The 18,594-nt window shown below is 37.6% G+C and overlaps 1 long non-coding RNA gene across 1 annotated transcript in view; it reads right to left on the bottom strand.

The window, feature by feature from the left end:
* Nucleotides 1–2,635: 2,635 nt before the first annotated feature.
* The window catches only part of LOC311436628, a 61,538-nt gene continuing 45,579 nt past the window's right edge, over nucleotides 2,636–18,594 (bottom strand). Inside the window, exon 6 of the long non-coding RNA XR_014692976.1 lies at nucleotides 2,636–2,739. This is a non-coding gene — a long non-coding RNA (uncharacterized lncRNA). The remainder of the gene's footprint in view (nucleotides 2,740–18,594) is intronic.

Here is an 18,594-nt window from a genome sequence, read left to right as displayed (position 1 = left end):
GTATCTGGTAGGCAAAGCAATAGCAACACTTCCAGCATGTCAAAGTGTTCGTGAAACCCCCAGCTTAATCACATATATGCTGTTATTCATGGATTGAAGCAGGGTTGGAACATTTATGGCTTTGTTCTTCATTTTTACCTTTTCAGTTTCTTGGTTTGTGAATGTTCTCAATATGTTTCCATTTCTTAACAACCCCCTTACTCTGCTTGTTAGTCCATCTGGTAACAGCCCTTCTGTGAACTTTTACAACATCACATTGCAGGGAGGATACAAATATCCTTCCCTTCTAGGATACAAATTTCTCTCATTCATTTGAATTACTTATTCCTAGCCTGCAGCAAAAGGCAGTTGAGCTGCGCACCATTAAACAGGCTTCCATGTTGGGTTTCCTTGGGAGGATGCGAAGGAATTTTCTTCCTAAGTTTCTGCTGTGAAATGTTTCTTGTCTGATTTAAATCTTATGCAATCTTCCTCTTATTGACTTGTCTTCAGCTTGCATTCTTACTTTTTTTTTTCTTCATGCTTATTGTTTTCTGTGCCAAAAATCACAAATTATGGCAAGAGAAATAGATTTTGAGATTATTTTTTTCACTTTGCTTTCACTATTTTTTCATTGACATGGTTATGTCAGGTTCTTCTTCTTTTGCAAATGGTCTTTAAAGAAACAGCAGAACTGGAGGGTACAAAGAAGGCTCCTGATGTTTTTATGAGATCTTCACACACCCTGATCATCAGTAATGAGAACACAGAGCCTGAGCTCTTCCTATCTCACATGATTATGCTTCTGACATTGAAAAAGGCCACACTATACAAAATGGTTCAAACCCACCAAGATGGGTTTTGCTGTACCAATGAGCAAATTAGCATAATGTTACATGAAGTATACATTGACGCATTCTTTCACTGTTCTCTTATAGTCCTATGCCTTCTCATAAACTATGAAAATAATTGGAAAGGCATGTAAATAATTTAAACCAGGAGCAGTAAGACATCAGAACAGTCTGATAGCAGGATGCTTTACAGAGCATACAAACAATTCACTCTGCTTTTCTTGTTCAGTATCAGTTATGCAATTAAATAATAATAATAATAATAATAATAATAATAATAATAATAATAATAATGATTCCAGGTAGTTTGAGTGATTAGATTACCAAAGGTTCATAACCTAGAAAGGAAAATGCAAGAAATTCAGATGTTATCATGTAGTGTCCAATCTTTACTCATTAACCTGCGTAATTATCTTCTATTTTTAGTGGCAAATATTTTTATTAATGAAAGGTAACAGCTTGCTTTGCCAAAAGTAAGAGTATTGAGTGAACAGAGGGAAATCATATTTTGCAGAATGATTGTGAAATCTTAATAGTATTAATTATCCATTTTTACACTCTTTTTGTTCACTTTTATAGCAAGCCAACTCAACAAATATTTTCTTACACAAGTATGTATGGAAAGTAACTTTAAAGCTCCTTGTTGTTTCATTATGAAACAAAAAAAAAAAAAAAAAAAAAAAAAAAGAGGATGAATGAGAAAAAAAAAATGGGGGAATAAACTGCAACATCATTGTTGAGGTCAGACAAATGAGGGAGAGAAATTCTATCCACACTGACCTACCTCTAAACAAGCCAGTTCTAGTCCTCGGATTAGGACAGCTAGGTCAGCATAGAGCTGTGCCAACTGAATGGAGCTAACTTATTCATACAGCCTCTGGGACCTGAGTACGCAGTGTGGCACTGTGCCATGCAGACATACCATCCTTCTTCTTGAGCTATCTTGGCTATCTCCCCCATGGCACAATGTTATGTAATATAGACGAGTTCATAGGTGACCAAGTAGCCCAGGCAGCAAGCAAATTTCAAGCAGCAAATGCTCAAAGGGCTGTAATCATTTATGAATGCTCTATGAGCACAGATATTTGTTCAGATGAACTGCTAAATAACAAGCAAATGGGAAAAATCTGGGACCTTATTATAGACAATATATTAGCAGAGAAAGGAGCTAATTTCAGCCTCCTCTCCCCAGTTTGATTGCTGCTGACATATCAGCCAGCTGCCAAAAGTATAGATGCATTTTCTGAACCTTGTTTTAATATTCAGAGGAGCATTATGTTCCGTTATTTTTCTTGTAACTCTTACATGCAAGGTACTGCATACAATACATTTTGCCCTCACTGTTGAGAAGTGTGAAATACACAACAGTTCCTTTTGATATATTTCAAACACACTGTTGTGTTCACCCATACAGAAAGCACTTCAGCGAATGTACTCTGTTCATCTATTCATCTTGATGCAGAGGTCTGCTTGGAGTTTCACACTATTCAGTCATTACTTATATGCTGCAACACACAGTGAATTGCTTAGTAGTGCCTGAAGATCACTCAATCTTGGGGAAAAAAAAAAAAAAAAAAAAAAAGCTTTTATTTTTAGATCACAATAATTAATAACAACTCAAATTGGCAAAAGGTTTTGAGAGTATAGCTGGATGTAAGTACACATATGTACATATTTGTGGAGAAAGAGAGACACTAGCACATGCTCAATCGTCATTCTAAAGGCCAAATCCAGCTCTCAGAAAGCCACAGAATAACAGAGCCAGTCAGGATGGGTGGGACCTCACAGCATCTTCATTACAACATCCTGCTCAGAGTAGGGTTAGACATGACATCCCACCAGGTTCCTTGGGGTTTCATCCAGTCAAGTCTTGAAAACCCTTCTTCTATCTTCTCATTTTTTAAGAAGCCTGAGGAGGACATAGAGTCATGTAGTAACTTCAGAAAGCATTTGATATTTAGACTATTTCATGCCTGTTACATAAAACTGCTTCATCTCCATGTATAGTCTTGTACTGGCGCTGGCTGGAATGTTAACTTTCCCGGCAGCAGCCCATACAGTGCCGTACTCTGTACTTGTAGCTGGAACAGCAGTGTTATCACACCAGTGTTGTGTCTACTGCTGAGCAGCAGTGGCACAGCATTGGGCCTTTCTCTAACCCTCCTAGGGGGTGGGCAAAAAGTGAGGAGAGAAACATCACTAGGGCAGCTGACTTAAACCAATCAAAGGGATATTCCATTCCATGTGATGTCACACTCAGCAATAAAAGGTGGAAACAGGAAGAAGAGGGGAGGGGTGGGCTCTCGTTGTGAAAACGTCGGTCCTCCTCCTGAACACCGGCTACGTGCGTTGAGGCCTTGCTTCAAGGACGTGGTCAATCATCGCTCATTTGTGGGAAGTAGAGAGTAATTTCTTTCCTCTGCACTTCCATATAGCCTTCATTTATTTTATTTGTTTGTTTTCCTCCCTTCTTTTTATTTTTCCCTTTTCCGCTCCCTTTTCCCCTTTCCCTTTTTATTTCCTCTTAGTTAAATTGTTTAGTTCATAATAATCTTTATTTAATTATTACTATTATTTCCCTTTAATTAAATTATCCTTATCTCAACCCGTGAGTTGTTCTTTGCTTTACTTCTCCCCCTCCTCATCTAAAGGAGGGGGAGTGAGAGAGCGGTTGTGGGGTTTAGCTGCCCAGCATGGTAAAAAACACCACAAGTCTTTGGAAAGAACAAGAAACATATATTCCTCAAAATATAATCTATTTTTGGAAAATTATTTTATGTTAGCTGTAAAAATCTTTGAAACTTATTCTTTTATTAAGACATAATTAAAAATAGGTAATTTTCAAATAGTAATTTTCATATCCAGCAGTTGCTTTTCCCTCAATTCTCATAAACTAAGTCACGTGATAGTGATTTTCCTTTATGTGGGAATGAAGCTACTTTGGTCCTATGGACCAGTGGAATTAGAAAGAGCTGGGTGATTTGGGAAAAATCACGTTACTTTTTCTTCTGTCATTTTCTCTGTTCAGCAGAGGGTGATGGTACTACTTCAATGCTTGTTTATGTGGAGTCTTGTTTAAGTGTCAAGTACACATTCCTAACAGCTAATCAGGCCGAATTCTACTCCTGTCTGTATGACTCCTGTTAAATTCAACAAAATATCATAGTGTGTAAGAAAGACATATTTTACTCTGTGAATTTTTTGTTGTTTTGTGTTTTGTTATTGTTGTTTTGTTTTAGGGTGTTTTGGTTTTGTGTGTGTGTTTGTTGTGTGGTTGTTTGTTGTTTTTTGTTTGTTTGTTTGTTTGTTTTTGGGGGGGAGTTGATTGTTATTGTTTGTATTGTTGGTTTGTTTGTTTTGATGATACCATACCAGAGAAGATGAGCCTGAGCAGTTCTACTGTCAGCAACTGATGCAAGGACCAATTTTCAAGTTGTATGACAAAGATTTTATATCTAAGTCATATTTAACCTGAAGCATCCTTCTGGACTGTATTCTGTATTTCAAGTTTATTATGTGCTTTGGAAATAAAGCCACTCTTCTAGAAGCTCAGAACTTTTATGCCTATAATGTTATGCCCATTGAGACTATGAGATCCCATGACATAGGGGCAGAGTAGGGGACAGCACCCAGCAGTACAGCTCAGGAGACACAGTACTCTTGGCTGAAGTCAAGGTGAAGCACCTGCAGCTCCTGAGAAGCCTTGGTGAGCATCTCTGGATGTATGCAGTACCCATTTCTCAAATACAGAGAAAAGTCATGATCTTCTCCTGGGAACAGGGGAGCTGCCAGAGCTATTGTGAAGGAAATAAAGCCTCTGTCAGCCCCTCAGGAAACCCGTATCTGAAATGACCAGCTTGGTGTTTGCAGGGTGGAGGCCAAAACTGCGTGGAATTTAGTACAAATCAATGTATTATAGCAACATCTATATCTTTCTTGTCCTAGAAGAAAAATCAAGCTTCTATGGTCATGATTTACAACTATAAGGCAACACAATTTTGGGCATATTTTTTCTAGTTTGGATCAATTTAAGTACAATAGAGGAGTTGTAAGGACTTTTCTATCTCTAAAATGTAGAAGTTGTAAAAGTCTAAAAGTGTTGTTTTTAAGTTTTCTGAACACTCCCAGCCATTCCTTTGCTTCAACTGCTTTTCTCAGAAAAGATAAATATTTACAACAAATCAACAAGTAGAGCTGAGAGCTGAAGAGGGAGAAAAAAAAAAAAAAAAAAAAAAAAAAAGCAACAACAACAACAGTTCTTTGAAAACTCTCCAACATCATGAATCCTGTGAGAGCTTAATTAAATGAAAAAGGAATTTTCAAAGGGAAAAAAACAAAATAAGATTTTTAATGGTCTATTTTTGTTCTGGGCTCATAAAATCATTCTTTTTTTTTTTTCAGCTAGTTCCCCCTAAACATAAATATTGGAAGCTTTAAGATTTGTTTTCCATCTGAGGCAGTGAGTTCAAAAGCTTTTTCCAGTCAAGCTTCAAGGATTTGCTCACTAGAGTTTGGATTTCTGACACAACTAGTGAGTCTAGAACAGCAAACATAACCGTGAAATTAAAGTTGCCATTTCTTGAGAATGATGATTAAATAGTAATATAACACTACTTAGAAATAGGGGAACCTGTTTGTTCCAGCCACTGCAATGCAGAAGGGTCAAGGTCAACCAAACCCTACATACATATCACCTTAGGCTCACATGAAAAAAAATTATTTCTGCAGCCAACCTCACTCAGAAAGCAAAATGCATATCTACCTCCCTTTCACCAGCTAATTGACAATATGGGTGCTGTTTCTAATGTGAGTCCAGAGCAATACATGAATGTTTCAGTCCATATCAAGCCTAACCTGCTCCAGCACCACAGACCATCTACTTTCAGGGTACTGCTAGTTGACATTTCAAAGAAAGAGAAACTGCTGGAAGATGGAACAGTGTTTTTGGATATCCACCATTCCTGTCAAAAGAGAAAAAAAAAAAAAAAAAAAGCCCCTTCAGTCCAAAGTAGGAACAAAGGAACAATAGCATGCCAGTGTTTAAGTGTCAAGCCTTGTCCAAACAATCTAAGTGACAAAAAGTTTCAAATAAATCAATTTGCTTCAGTCATGTCTGCAGTAAACTGACACTGAACTACATAAAGCTATTAAAAGCCGAACAAAAAGGGATTGTTTTCCAGAAGGTAGCATATGAACATGGAAAGGCTATACAGGAAGCCTACAGCTAGACATGGAAAACTTTCAGGTGACAGACCTTAATGCTGGGATCAGGTAAGGCACAGCATGAGCAGAGATGAGGAGATGCCAGGGAACAAACTGTGGGCTACAAAGAACAGATTCCAGAGTAGACTCTGACACAATCTGGAAACCATGCTCTTAAGAGCTGAGAAAACTGAACAAACATTATATATATATATATATATATATATATATATATATATATATACGTAAACAAGATTTGTTGTTTCTGAACCCAACTGCAATACCTCTGTGTATATTATTCTACTCCTATCAAATACCTCTGACAGGGCAAACCTTTAAAACGCTTGTGCTTTAAAATGCAGCTTGTTTAAAGAGTACTTGAAGTGTTGTGAGAATCTGCAGAATCCATAAAGCAGGTGACTGGGTCAGTGGGTACCCACCATCAAGAAGCACTGTATATTTGTAGCTTAGGTTGGGACTGTTTCCCCAAAGCCTGAGTGAACTCTCCCAGTCATATACCCTGTCTAAGGACAAATAAGGTTCAGCAACTGTGTACCCTCATAGCAGTCTGGGAAATGCCAGTTCACCTGGGACTTGATCAGACCCATGTCAGCTTCAGTCTGTTAAACACCATCTTGTTCCTTGAATGGTAAACATCACCAAGACCTAGCATTTGTTTCATAATATTAAATCACAATGCTTTATTCTCCAACAATTCCTACAAATTTTATTCTTGTGAAGAAGGCCCATCTTTTGATTCTTTGTCCTCCTCATCTGCCACCATCTATCTTTTCTTGGACCCTTGCACTGGTTCTGTGTGAATGGTTCCATGATCAACATGAGTTACCTCTCATGCACACCTCACATATGTATTGATATGAAGAATGAGGAGACAGAGCAGAGACCATGTCAGTTCTTTCCTTGCTTACACTGGCATTATTGCAGAACTGATTCTGATTTCAAGCAGTTTAAAAGAAAGAGGGATTAAGCACTCTGAATTTGTTCCCAGAATCAGCTGTCTGTTGGAACACTGCTGATTAGACACGATAAAACTTGCCTGGAGGAATGCAGCAAACACCCGTCAGAGGCAGAGAGCAACTCCAAAGGATTTTGCCAGCTTCCATGGAAAACACTCTTCTGGCATCTCTCTGCTTCTTATTCTCTGCTCAGTGAAATACACTATAGCACCCCAAGTATAAACAAAACTAAACACCAATCCATAGAATTAAATAAGTCATCAGGTTGTCAATTACCATTGCTGTTTTTCCACTGTATGAGCAACCTTCTGTCTTCTCATTTTGCTTATCATTTCCATTACTCCTTTACTCTCACCATGTACCAAACTAAAATATCCTTTAGAAGAAAGATTCATAGCCATGAGTGGATCAACATAACCTTTCTCCCCAAAATCCCTTTCCGTGAGTATTTATAGTTAATGAAGATACCATTGTGCAAAGTTAACATTTACTACACAGCTGAGAAAATGAAGGGGTAGCATGACTCTTATATGCCAACTAATGATGAAAACATGGTTACAAAATCCTTTCTGACTTCATAAGCATATACACAAACTATTACAGCTGCTGTTGCAGGTTTTCAAAAATGCCAAATATAAGTAGTACTCTTCTGCTCCATCATGAAAGCCTCTGAGCTCAAGCTCTAGTAACTGTGTGTTCATGCAGTGTGGACCAGATTCATGGCATGTGCAATGGAGAGTCCAGTGTCATTACACTTTTGATGAATATTTCAATCTTCTTGTCTAAACAACGCAATGTCAGGGCCTGCGTGAGAGTGTCATGGTAGATAGTTTATTTTGCAAATGATGGATTATTACGTTCCATTGGAAGGAGGCTTTAAAGCCTAGTCTTACTGCATTTGACATTGTGATTGACCAGATCAACTAGTACGTATATATGTAAAGGGTCAGCTATGTGTCCAACATTAAACACAGAAATTAGCAGTAGCAGGGTCTCTTTCAAATTGGAGACTCAGGACCTGGCCCAATATCCTTTCAGATAGCACTGTTGTATTCATTCAGAAGCTCCCTGAAAGTGTTTTTAAGTCAATGTACTTTCCTCTGCACTGCTTTGCCAGTCTTATATGTGGTAGACATATTTTCCCTAGCAGAAAAAAGTGCTGTGCACGTGGTTTTGTTTACAGAGGTCATTTATAGGACAAAATCAGTCTTCTAAATGACTAGCTGAGGATTAAAAAAAAAAAAAATGGTTTGTGCTAGACTTGTTTTAAATATTGATGGCAAGATTTACTCAAGGTTGTATGAGGTTACCAGTGGCTTATGCAACTGGTCAGCACACAGCAATGTGCTGATCGATTTCCCTATTTTACTATTTTATAAGGAATCCTTCTGGTAACTGGTCCAATGGCTGGTCCATTTTTTCCCCATTTATTTGTAATTTAACCTGGGTACTTAATGAATTACAGAAATGGACAGAAATTAGCTCATTACCCCATAAAGAAAATATACTTCTAATTAAAAACTATGAATATGGGTCACACTTTGCAGAAGGAAGCATAAGTCAAGCATCATTCTTTTTGATTTGTTCCAGGTCACTGTTTTTCTCTGCCTGGCTGCAAAACACTAATGGATCGTCATGATAAAAATTCACTTTTGCTTCCATCTGTTCTATTGCACTTGTAATGTCGTTTTTACTTAATGTATCTTGAGTCTACCTCACTCCCAGCTGCAAATGCACCACACTTTTTTAGAATAAAATTTAATCCCTTTTGGTCTTGCAAATGCAAGTAGGAGCTGCAGACAGTTTTCTTTGCAGCACTGGCAGCTTTAAGTTTTAGCATATGTTAGCGTAATAAATTCATTCATGACAATTGAGTCAGTTTTCTAGACACTGCAGTGGGTTCCTCTAATCTAAGCTGTTTCTATTGACATTGACTGAGAGCTTCTATAGCAAAAGTGGAAAAAACAACAAAGAACATGGGGAAACTTTTTGTGTTTCAGGGATGGAGACATGAAAAGGGAACTAGAAATGTTTTCCTAGTAAAATAAGGCCTAAACAGGTCTTTAATATATCTTTTGATAATCTTTAATAATCTTTTGACAACCAATGAAAGAGAGGAGATTTGGACCATTCTGTCATCATGTTGTTAAAAAGAAGCTTTTTAAGATGTCGGAGAGAAAAGAAAGAAGAGCAATAATTAATGTTGAAAAGAAAATATCAATAGAATAAATCTGCAGAAGAGAGGATGTAACGTGGCAATTAACCTTTTTCTGATTCTGCCTCTCTTACAGACCAGTCATTTTCATGCAGCCCCAGATATCAGCATCAGTGGTTAGTTTAAACTGCTAGTTTAACAATTACAGTAGAGGTTATGATCCCCCGTTTGGGAACAACTGGAACTGCTGATGTGATTAGTGCCAGTTATGTGCATTGTGGCAGCACATCAAGACCTGAGGTGGATCACTTTTGGTGAATACCTTCTGTTACCTAAAATGAGTGGACAAATGTTGGCTTAAGGTGCTTTCAGTTCAGATTTTAGTCAAGGTAGATTGAAAAAGAAACAGCAAGATAATCCCAATATATTTAATAAGCACAACATTTATAAGAACCAGACACCCACGTATTGCCAAATGTTTTGTGATTAATATTTGTATGCCTTTCTGTGCTGCTATCTCTTCTGAGCAAGTTATCTGATCTTTTAAATTGGTATGTTCTGTGGATCTTTCACCTATCACAATGCCTGACACCTTAGCAGCTAGCAGTAATACATCTGAGATGCTCTTGAAAAGCCCTGGGGCAGAGAAGGGGAATACAGTAACTACTCAAACAGATACTTCTCGTGATGAGTGGGTTTGTGGCAGGGCTGTTCATGTGATTTCTGTGAGTCACAGCGTTTCTCTGCTCATCTTGACTTGATAGATTTGGATTGCCATTGTACCCTGAAAGCTCATACATCCCCTACACCTGCCAGCTGTGTCATGCCTCGTGACATGTCTCTTCTCTTCACACAATGTTCTGGAGGCTTAATTGGAACACCTTTCATCTAGGCACCATCCTGTGGAAACCCACATGATGTTAAGCTGTATTTTTTTCCTAGGAATGGTAACAGACCCCAAGTCAACCCCCACAGAAATAGTTTGTGATTAGGAAATTCATTGGGATTGAGGCTCCTTAGTCAACTAATTGCTTTTGAAAAATTGCCCTGAAAGGCTGAACTAAACTAAACTAAAATACCTAAGCTTCTTTTTGAAGCTTTTCTGTTAGTATTAAAATATATATGTATATATATATATATTAGTTTGGTCAGGAATGGGGAGAATGGGGAGAGACCAACATCCAAGCTAGTAGTAAAATTATTCACCCAGGATAAAGAAAACAGGTCTGCGAGGTACTATGCCAAAGGACAATTTCCTTGGTTTATATTACATACATCTGAGAGCAGAGAATGAAATCCACATCCCTTCCATCAAGGTAAATGCCCCAGTCAAAAAGCTTTGTACTTATATTCAAGCTTTTCTTTATCTGGCTGAATGGATATTTAACTACACCGTGCAATTTGGGCCAGTTTCAAGGCAAAGGACCAAGATGTTCCCATCCACCAATTTCCTTAAGCTGGGAGGTTTGAACATACCTTTCGTAGATGCAGTTCTACTTCCCTTTGGAAAAAGGCATATTTCTTTCCCTCCTCTTCTGTGAATAACTTAACTGGGAAACTTCTACTTTTACTAGGTAAGAAGGGTCATAAGACTACTTTTGCTAATTTCCAAAGCTTTGGCTCAGTGGCAGTCTCTGAAGGAAAGGCATTAGGTACCTGCAGGAGCAGACTCAGGGCTGTGAATCCTAAGCAGTGGGAAGCAGCTCCACTCAACCCAGGCTGAGTGACTTAGGGCACATATTTCTCCTCCTGCACCTTTTGTGAGTATGACCTTTTGGCAACCTGATTCTGAGCAGCTTAATTTTTTAATGCATGCTTAACCAATGCATCATTTTTGGAGCCTGAGGCTGTCATTTGAGAGCTGTGAATTCTATTAAGCATCTATACACCTAAAGGTTAGGAATCATGACGCTATGATTCATCCAGTTCCTTCTGGAACTATCCTATTAAGGGAAGAAGCAGTGGATGCTCCTTCAAACCTCTGGCAAATTAAACCTAAATAAAGCAAAGTGTCTTCATCCAGAGAGATACTGGGGAAAACACTTAGATGGATCATGAGGCAGATTTAGCATATTCACCATATCCTCCTAGCTTCCCTGTAAGTACTCTGACTCCAAGGAGACTGCTTTAGCTGAGTGAAACACAGCATTGGTGGTATCACTGTCCATCTGTCATGACTATGCAGGACCTCTTGCGGAGCAAGGAATAAGTTCAGGTTAAATACAAATAAGAAGGAGTTTGATTATCTCATACCTCTGAGGAAGGTGCTGCCCTAGAAGGATGGGGAACAACTTCAGGTACCAGAGGCAGTTTATATACACATAACCAGCTTTGGGTACAAAACCTGAAGTCAAGCTCACATTTTCCCTGCACCCATAGCAATGAATATTTAACAGCTTTCTTGAGTTAAAAAAAAAAAAAAAAGTAATTTCAAGTCTGATGTACAAAATGGTGCAAGTGGGGTGCACATTTTCTTCTGCTGATCTTATAATCTTTTGAATTTCTCTTGAATAAAGCCCCTACTGATGTGACACACAGCAGTCATTCAGTCCTGTCAGAATTCATGCTATGTATTACTTGTTCTGAAACCCAGCAGTTGTTTTACATTAAAACCAATAAAGCAATTGTCATGTTTTATCTAAAAAGCACCTTTCCCAAAGTGCTAGATTCTATTCTCAAGAGCATAGTGTATAGATTACAATAAAGCTTGAAAATCTGACCACTCTACTTATATACAGGGGCATAGCAATGGAGATTTCAGGTTATACAAATATTTGTATACACTGCACATCTGAGAGCTGAATGTGGCCTTGAACTGGAAAAGGATTAAAGAAGTCAGTCTCATTTCTTCATAAAACCTCAGGCTCTTTGTGACGCTAGTAGATTGTCTGAGTCATAGCTCCATATGTATAAACCATCACTAGTGTTTTCACACGTTTCAGAATAAACATAAATGAATTGTAAAGTCATTTGTTCAAGGAAATGCACCATTTCCAAAGCATGTATTTTTGCTCTTCTAGTAATCAATTTAAATGAAATGTTGCAACAAAAGACTGGCAAGGTTTCTGTTTGTTTGTTTGTTTGTTTGTTTTTATTATTTTCTAAGTTGTTATGGGGTTCATTGTTTAGTATTTGGCTTTGTTTTGTTTTGTTTTTACATAAGCTTAGTCTATTACATAAGTTACCAAGAAGTATTTTTTTAAACTGAAGGCCCAAAATACTCATTTCCATGTCTTTTCAAACATATGCTAAGATACATTTTCAACACAATGAAATAAAATTTTAAAACAAAATTTCTAAGATGTTATGAAATGTTCCAACCCTACATACAAAATCTTTCAGGTTTATGTTGCAACTTTCTTTTCATAAAATAATAAGGACATAAACCTGTGCTTTGGAGATGCTGAAGTTCCTTTAAACAAATAGCTGTAAAATTGATTTGTATTAATTCTAAAATATAATGGGAAAGAAACTATAGCTCATGAATATGAAGGTAAGATTCAGCCAGCCTATTAGTTTCACAAGAAGCCTAAGGTTTTATGAAGAAACTGAATTAATATTTGTTCAGCACTTTGAAAGTGTAAAGAACAGTGTAAGTGATTATTAATTGTTAGCTTTACTATTAAAAATGGAAACTAATGCCTGTGCAAAATAAATGTAATTTAGAGTAATTGCATAAGAGAGACACAGGTAAGCTATAAGCCTAATAATGGAAGCCTTAAATTTAATAATCTGAATAGAGCAGTTGGTGGAGCTTGAGCATTGCTCCATGCAGTCCCCTCCTACACTTGCCTGAGTCTGAGTTAGATCTGTGACTCCTAACTAAAAACCTTGAACATATACCTGAAGTATGTATCAGTTTTAGAGAGAGACAAAAATAAAGACCAAAACATTTAAAATTGAGGTGACATCATACTTAATATTTAGGAATTTAATGCCAAGGAGGAATCCACAATTTCTAGAGACCATGAGGACTTCTGATACCTCCGGAGGACAGGTATGATCAGGTGAATGTCTGAACCTTACAGAAAAGTCAAAACCTTTCTTGTTCTTTCTGTCTCTACCAAGTAATCTTGAATTCCTCTGAGAGGAGGAATAGCCACTCTCCAAAAGACTAAAGCTTGGTGGTCTGACATTATTTTGAGTCACCAGCAAAACCCTGGCTTTTCCTGGCCTTCAGCCACTTAGAGAGGATGAGAAGAGGATAGTGTCTGGTTTGGCAGCTTTCTGAAAGATTACTGTGGCCCTTAAGCCAGGGGAAAAAAAAAAAAAAAAGGACAACAATATTGCAATCTTGGTTCTCTTGCATTTAAATAGAAAGGATAATCATGACTGCTGGTCCTGTCAAACTGTTCCACTGCCTTGACTCCTTCCCCCTCCCCCCCCCTCCAAGGATTTAGGTGAGGGAACACAGTTTATGGACCATGGCTGGATGGGGGAATGAACAAAGTGCTAAAGTGCTAATTAACTTGTGGATGAGGCCTGCTAGTGCAGCAGTTTTTAGTAGTGCATTATTCAACACCAGCTACCTTGAAAACTTTAAAATAACAAGCCTCTGAGGGAGTTTTGACACCACCTGGGTTAGACAGAAACTAAGAAAAGATTTTCAAGATTACACTTTCCTGTTTAAGTACCTAAATTCTGCCTAAATCCTATGTTAGGCATCAAAGTCCTTTTTGGATTTGGTTCTAAGTACTTCCTGTACTGGGACATAATATATGGTCCTTAAAATACAGCAACTCATCTGTTTGAATTTTACTAGCTAACTCTCATTGCAATGATTATCTGATCCCACTGTATTGATAGAAAACACATGCTTCAGGCAATACCATAAAATTCAAAAATAGTGAGTTTTACAGACAGCAGACAAAATGCCTAGATAAATCTCAGTATTTAGTGTATACACTAAGTAGCTGACTTAATTTCTCAACTGCCACAGATTTAGTCATTATAAGGATATTACTGAAAATAATTTTGAATGATTTATGAGACTCATATAGATTCAGTGTAATGTTGAGAAAATGGTGTTAATTTACTGCAGAGAGTGGATGTGGTCTCAACTCTTGCACGCAGAATTAGTTATTTTGTTTTATAATACAAAAAAAAAAAAAAATCATCACAGAAGTCTTCTATATGTTTTCAGCTACTCAGTGGAGAACAACTGCCAAAGTGGTTATCACTTCCACTTTGCCTAACTGACCTGCTTAGAAATCAATCCTGCTCTATCAACTGTGCTTTTTTGTTTTGGTTGGTTGGTCAGTCAGTTGGTTGATTCTTCTGCTAGAGTCTTTGTTCAAAGCCTAAAAAGATGCTTCTGAGACACCAAAATAAATAAATAAACAAACAAACAAACAAACTGTTGTGAGTTAATAAATACAAAACCTTTGTTAAACAGCCAATACTTCCAGAAACTATCCCCAGTTGGGCACACACAGTGGGATCTGCAATGTTTGTTCCACGAATGTTTTCTGTACAAAATCAATTCAACTAGCAGGCTAAAGCACTCTGTCTGAACACTCACACTATCTCAACGGCCAAATTCAAAACAGCATGTGGAGTGATATGCTCAGGTGGAAATCTGCTTCCTGCTTTTGAGTATCCTGCTCATCTCCTTTCTTCATTTGAACAAATGAAGAAAGCTCCTGTGTGAACACAGTTAAATCTGACTGCACTCACATATTTTCTGCGTCAGAGCCTAAGGCTATTAACCAAATTGCCAGGAACAGCAAGATTTGCTTTCTGAATTGATCATGCTTAAGAGTAAGGAGTTGTTGTCCACTGACAATGCCATAATATTGAGGCATGGCCAAATTTTACTACCAGCTCTGAAACTTTTTGAATACCCAGGGGCTCCCAAGAGTAAGGAAAATGCATGTGGGGCCTTAATGTGGTGTTTCCACCACTTTCTACTGAAGTTCTGATGAGTATTACTGTTGATTTCCAAGACACCTAATTGCCTAATTAAGCCAGAAGGAGTACCTGTGCCAGACTGTTCTGTTTAACATATGCTGTGTAACAGTACTAATTTATTTAATTTAAATATAGAGTATTTTATAGAAAATATCCAATATTAGCCTTAGCCTTATCTTCCAGCACTTTGTTTTAGTTCTACTGTTGCTTCCCAAATTGAAGAGCTAATTATCTTCCCTGCATAGCCATTAGAGATTCTGTTCAGCTTGCCAGGAACCTTGTTGTTATAAAATAGACAAAATTAGCTTGTGGAATTCTTTTCTCCCACCCAGCTTTTAAAACCATTGTCACAATTTTCTGGAGCTCTTCTAACTTCCCAGTGCCTTCCTCGAGCTAACAAAGAATCCCAACATAGACCCTATGGCACAATGTCCTAACCTAACCACTCTCCTCTCTCTCCATACTCTTTTCACTATTACAACTGCCAATGCTTGGACAAAGCATCAGCAACTTCTGTTCACATGATTCTCCAGCAAAGACACTCCCTCAATGCTGTTTCCATTCAGTGGTTATCAGTTTGGAGTTCCACATATTGGCTGGGAGTTTATGACCTTCATTCCTAGGACAAAGTTCAAAGAACTCTGGATACTCACTTGCAGCCAGTTGCTCATAACTTATCCAAACTATACTAATACAAAACATGTTGTATTTTACTTTTACTTGCACAGATGAATGGTGGATCTGTTTTAACTTTTTATTTGTACTCCAATATCAATATATTTAATTTGCCAGGAAAATTGTCTTACATTCCTATCCCTCTAATGTGTAAGTAAATGATGTCATCGAAAGCTGTCCAGGTCAAATGAAATAATACTGTACAGCCAACCATTCTTCTGCCATTTGTTTTAAGAATAAAATTTCTTTTGTTGCCTAATCATATTACTTATGTTATTGCAAAATGCATAACTCCAAAGACAAAGTTGACCAGATATAACTACACTACTTTCCCTTTATATCAGCTACATAACTATGCATTTGTAGGTTCACAGTGGGTTGTGGTAAAGTCAATCCCTGAAAATTGTAATTGAGGGAACTAAAATTATCAAAAAATGAATCAACTCTCAACTCTTGTTTGTTAATTATATTTCTTTCATTAGAATTCATCTAAACAAAGCAATTTACAAAAAAAAAAAAAAAAAAAAAAAAAAAAAAAGAGAAAGCACTGTGAACAGATTTGTACCCATGTATGGAATACTTCATGATTACAACTACACATTCTTCCAGCCAAGCACCCATTTACACATATTGGTAGCTCTTTCTAACTTATGACATTTTAAAATCTCAAAAGACAGCAGCAGTAGACTGTTCTTGGTGAGCATTTCACCCCAAACGAAAGGTAGAAATTGTTTGACTAAATTCTTAGTTGTAATGGATTTCATCACAACCCCAGAACAGTCTCTTTTGCCTTTACCTTAGCTTTGTTAACCTCTTCATTCACCCACTAGGTAAGGCTAACTTTTCTGTGTGTGCCAAGGTATCTCTTAGACCACAGTGGTCTAAATTGACCAGTATCACCTTATTATTGTTTGATGTGTTGCTTTTCTTATCAACAGTTTCCACTGTCCCAAGAGCAGAGCCAAAATACCTCCTTCAAAACTGGCAAACCCAGTGCCATTTATTTGGGTAAAGAAAAGGCACTACTTCATATTTAATCATTGTTTATTATCTGTCTGCATAAGGTTTTGTATTGCTCTGTCATTGTAGTATCTGAGCATTTTACACATAAAAAGGCTTGGCTTGGCAGTAGCCTAATTCCCAAAGGACTGCATGGAGATTCTGGCTCTGCTCCCTGCTGTTATATTCAATAGCTAGGATTTCCAAGGGGCCTAAGGGTTTAGGTGCCTTACCCTCACTGAAATTAAATGCAAATTTTGCACTTCACATCTTTAGGCAGTTTTGAAAATCCCTTCCCATATCCTTTCCCACAAAGAAATTCTGAGAAACAGGTAGTATGCAGCACTGAAAATATAGAATCATAGAGCCATATAATATCCTGAGTTGGAGGGGACCCACAAGGATCATCGAGTCCAACTCCTGGCTCCGCACAAGACCACCCAAAAATCAGACTTTGTGTCTGAGAGCATTGTCCAAATGCTTCTTGACCTTTGGCAGACTCAGTGTCGTGACCATTGTCCTGCGGAGCCTGTCACAGTGCCCGACCACCCTCTGGGTGAAGAACCTTTTCCTTACACCCAGCCTGACCCTCCTCTGTCCCAGCTCCATGCCGTTCTCTCGGGAACAATCAGAAAGAGAAGAGATAGCAAGTGCCTAATAGGCAAATTTAGGCTACATGTTGCCAGTGGCAGCTTCTGAGCATACTTAAGCAAACTATTTAACAGCACATAACAGTTCTACACAACACATTGGGAGAAGAAGAAACCATATTCCATTGAAGCTGCAGGGGGATACGCAGATAAGATGAATGTAATTAACAGAGTGGTAATTTAGTCAGGACGCTTATACTCATAATCTTGCCCCAGAAAAATTTCCCTACACCCTCAAGGGATATTAATGAACAGAAGTGGTTAAAACCTCAAGTTTTATGTCTCGTTTGGAAGATCAACACAGTTGTTCTGGACTAGACAGTGTAAAACTTTCCATAAAATAAAACGACAAACAAATCATTATTTGATTTTATATCCACTAGGAGCAATAAACAGAGAGGCCTCACAGCTTCTGCAGCGTCTGAGTAATTCTAAAAATTTCAGGACTGTAGCATGTTAGTGGTAAAACATCTGTTCAGTGTGGAGGGTTGTATATATTCTTTGGAGTTGTTTTTGTCATCTCTGGCTGATAAATAGTTTGGGGGCTCTCACTGTAAAGAAATGGCTAAATGGAGAGTTTACTTTTTCAATGTCTTGTTTGACTCTTAAAAGTGCAACTATCACGTCTTCAGGCTTGTTTCCACTCTTAGGTTTCAATATTTTTAAATTGTATGAAAACTTTTTATGTTAAAATATTACAGTCAGTGTTATAGATAATAGATAACACATGCCATGACTACCTATTCGTAAACATTTGAACATGACATTGCTAAAAAGCTAGTATTATTACCTACATAGGCAGGCTCTGAAATTGTATGCAAATTTATGAACCCAGAGTTGTTTGTAGAAGAACAGACTGGCGTGCTTGGCTGACTTTATTACATAAATAGTGGCACTGTTTTTAATACATCTGATTCAATAAATCATCTATCAGAGCTACTCAAGGTTTTCCTACCTGCTTGGCTTCATATTTCTCTGAAAAGGGGTGGTTTAGGTTAGCTATTGGCTTCATAGCAGTCTATAGTTTATTCTTTGGTGACTATAGAACCTCAATTTGTTACATTTCTTTCTGGTAGAAATACTATTGGTTAGTGTCACCTATTGACACTATTAAAAAATGTCTCCAGTCAGTTAACATAATCTCACTCGAATCCAGATTTTATGTTCTATGGTTGAAATGATTACATTGTCAAATA

Source organism: Aythya ferina (assembly GCF_964211825.1).
Source record: "Aythya ferina genome assembly, chromosome: 4".
Taxonomy (NCBI): Eukaryota; Metazoa; Chordata; class Aves; order Anseriformes; family Anatidae; genus Aythya; species Aythya ferina.
The sequence above is the reverse complement of the archived record's forward strand: the minus strand, read 5'-3'. Positions and strand labels throughout refer to the sequence as shown.